This window comes from Pollachius pollachius, assembly GCF_949987615.1.
Source record: "Pollachius pollachius genome assembly, chromosome: 20".
NCBI classification, from domain to species: Eukaryota; Metazoa; Chordata; class Actinopteri; order Gadiformes; family Gadidae; genus Pollachius; species Pollachius pollachius.
In genome coordinates, this window is record NC_136953.1 from 9,658,480 (window position 1) to 9,661,975 (window position 3,496).

Sequence of the window (3,496 nt, forward strand, 5' to 3'; positions counted from 1 at the left end):
TTATATGAGATTATCAAATGAATGAATGACACATTATCATTCATACCAAATGTAGCCTACTTAATAAGCAAAAACTAGACCAAGTGATATAGAGAGTTTTATTGACTCAGTCAGTGTGGGTTGAATATGAAACTTACAGAACACCACAGATTAGGGAATTGTGAACAGCCTGTCACTTAGGCCCCTGCACGTCTAAGCAGGCAGTAACTTCCTGCAAGCGTAATTGAATGTAGAGTTAGTGGAACTAAAAACTAAAATCATTGCTGATATGAATGTTGACATTCTGTGGGCAAGGCCTTTCAAAATCTAAGGGAGAAAAATTGGGTACAAAAGAACTTGCGTCAATTTGGATTAATCGCGTTGAACAAAACGCGTAATTAACGCGTTGACTTGCCCAGCCCTAAAAAAAACCCCTGCATCCTTCCAAGAGGAAATCTAAATGAAACAAAAAAACTTATCAAAAAGCTGGTTAGAGATGGCCCGTCTGACCGCCGCTCCTGTGGGACGGGGTCCACGACATCATCTGCCACCAGTGGCACATGTGGGGCTCTCTCTTTGTGGATTGGTGCAATATTTTGGAGCACCACACATGCCGTGGTGATTTGGCTTGCCCTCTCCGGCTTGACCCTCAAACCACGGAGGCAGTTCCCGCGGGCCTTGATTACCCCAAAGGTCATCTCTATCCTCACCTGGCATGCGCTTAAGGCCCTGTTGAAGAGAGAGTCCCACAGAGCCACAAGTGTAGCTTAAAATGTCCCAATTCTTATGTCATATGGAAAGAGTCGACCCCCGGTCGATTGTTGCGCAGTGCCACGGGCACATATTTACATGCAGTTGGTGATGGTGGGTCGCCGTACGGCGTCATCTTGTTGGGGACACCAACAAGAATTCCATCATAACGGCCTATTAGAAAGAACATAATGTGATCAGTGCCTTAATCAACACTTACAGTTAGTGATCTAGTGTATTGCGCCACACCTTGCTGAAACAGTCGGCAAAGACTTGACTCCCGGAAAATATGGGAGTCATGGACCGAGCCAGGCCATTTGCCATCCACACTGGTAGCCATAAGTTGATGGTCACAAGCAGGGGCGTAGGAATGAGTTTAACATTGAGGGGGATACATATCGGAAACCTGACAGATCCGGTATAATTTTTAGGTGGGACAAATGCGCCTGTCTCCGATATTGGAGGGGACACGTCCCCTCCGTCCCCCGCGGTTCCTACGCACTTGGTCACAAGTCATCTGAAAACTGCATTTGTGTTACCATAGTTGGGCCATTAAGAAGCACCTTACCAAACATTTTAGTAGGCTACCTGCATGCAATTTCACTTCCCACAAGATATAGCCCAGATAATAGGCCTACTTTACCTGCACATTGATACTATGGGTTGACTTTCTTGACAAAGTCAGCTTCATGTTCTCCCCTAAAGGTCCAGTGATGGGGACATGAGTGCAGTCAATTGCTCCAATCAGTTTGGGGAATCCTATAAAGGGATTAGAGAACTGTAGAATGTTACAAATGCAAACGTGTACACACTGGGCATTATTCCTTAACCTTTAGTGAATAAGTCCTTTTCCATATGACATAAGAATTGGGACATTTTAAGCTACACATAAATGCACATCACATGGGAGACGAATCCCGCATGCAGAAATTCAAGACTGCGCGCTACCTCCACTTAGGAGGTTTTCTTTTAGCTGAAAGTGTATAAAATCCTTCCTTGACAATTTGACCGGGCAAAAAGCTGGGAAACGCCCTGAACAAAGTATTGATCGCAGCTACAACCTTGCGAGTAGCACGGCACACCGTATTTTGCTTATATGTTCTGCATCACCAACTGCATGTAAATATGTGCCCGTGGCAAAAAATCGCAGTGAAACACAGACACACTGCGCAACAATAAGTGCACGGCTTTTTTGTGAAGCATTGCCTACATACGGTGATGGCCAAAATAACCTAACAAACAGACCACATATACAGTACAGATATAGGCACACGTTAAGGCCCATGGTGAAGACATGTCCCAACAAAAGAGGCCGTCAGATGCTCACACAATGCACACACTCATTCGAATCTATCTGCTGGTAACACTCGGCCACAGCCCGGGGTACTCAAGGCCAGGCAGGTGTTCTCGAGAAACCCCCACACCAGCCTTGACACACACAATTCGCTAGAAGAAAACACATAAGACTGATACACTCTGAAGGACATTACGCTCATTTGAAGCAGAACCTCTACAGAGACGAAGCTCCGGACGACCTCAGCGCTGTTAGGGACTTAGACATTTTCGCTCGATCGATCTCTTACGCTCTATAGCTCAGTATAACCTTTTTCACCTTACTAAATAAATCCGAGGCCCTCGTGCCGACAATTTTATCTCCTCTCTGTCTCACTTTATCTGTTCAAGTAACTAGGCAGACTATTTTTCCCAACAAAGGTCCAACAAGTACGATCAAAAAACGAATACCCTCTGATGAGAATCTGTATCTCTCATACAGAACATCGTCAGACAATACAAAGAGATCGGTTCTGTCCCGAAAAACCCTCTGTCTCCGAGTCCGGAGAGACCCCTGTACGATAAGTGCGCCGAGGTCCACGGGAACACCCACAAATGGTGACGCCATTGTCAGAGGAGGGGCGAGGAAGCTGCGCGTCGATTTAAGTAGCCGATCTCCCGATAGACTAGGCCGAAAACCTGCTCCCGACCAGGTTTGGTTGAGAGCATAAGTCACCATGGAGGTACAGCGACGCTAAAAGAGATCGAATTTCGTGTCCCAGCTAACCAGAGGCGGAGTGGCCATCGGGACGATCGGGAGGTTTCCCAGTGGGCCGGTGTTACACCGAATTCTGCGACCCACCGAAAAGTGTGACCCCAGGGGGCGCTGTTGCATATTTTTTGCAATATGCACGAGTTTGAAGCGTAGACAGGGATGATAAAAACATAAATAAAACATAAGATCTCCCCCCAACCAATTACATTTTTATTAAAGGTGCTTAATAAATACATTTGTTATGATTTGTTTAGCATTTTACAGACCTATACAATGATAGGGCGTTTAAGTACGGTCCTTCACCGTTGCTTCTTTACCCATAAAAAGCTATAGTCAGTGTTAAATTACACTGATTTACCTTTGAGCATTTCATTATAGGCTACTGTGTAAAACGCTGTTTAGAATTAATGTAAGTATCAAGAAAAGAAAGACCCACCGGTGGGGGGAGATCTTATGTTTTATTTATGTTTTTGTTATAATGCAAACGTGCATGTTGCAAAAAATGTGCAACAGCGCCCCCTGGGGTCACACTTTTCGGTGGGTCGCAGAATTCGATGTAACGCCGGTCCACTTATGTGGGCCGCGGCAGTAATTTGGCATCCCCTAGCGGCCAGCGGTTTTATTTAATTTCCAATTGTATTTTTTATCTCTAAAGAAATTACCTCATAGCTCTATACGTCCTCGTTGGTGTGTGATAGTTCGTTGATAGTATGAATGTTG

General features: G+C 45.2%; 1 pseudogene across 1 annotated transcript; it reads right to left on the bottom strand.

The window, feature by feature from the left end:
* Positions 1-435: 435 nt before the first annotated feature.
* On the bottom strand, positions 436-2,629 carry LOC307091310 (putative nuclease HARBI1; annotated as a pseudogene). The gene is made up of 6 exons: positions 2,439-2,629; positions 1,703-1,961; positions 1,368-1,488; positions 979-1,085; positions 829-903; positions 436-745 (listed from the first exon to the last, which is right to left on the bottom strand). The product of its transcript is annotated as a putative nuclease HARBI1 (transcript).
* Between the last annotated feature and the right edge of the window lie 867 nt (positions 2,630-3,496).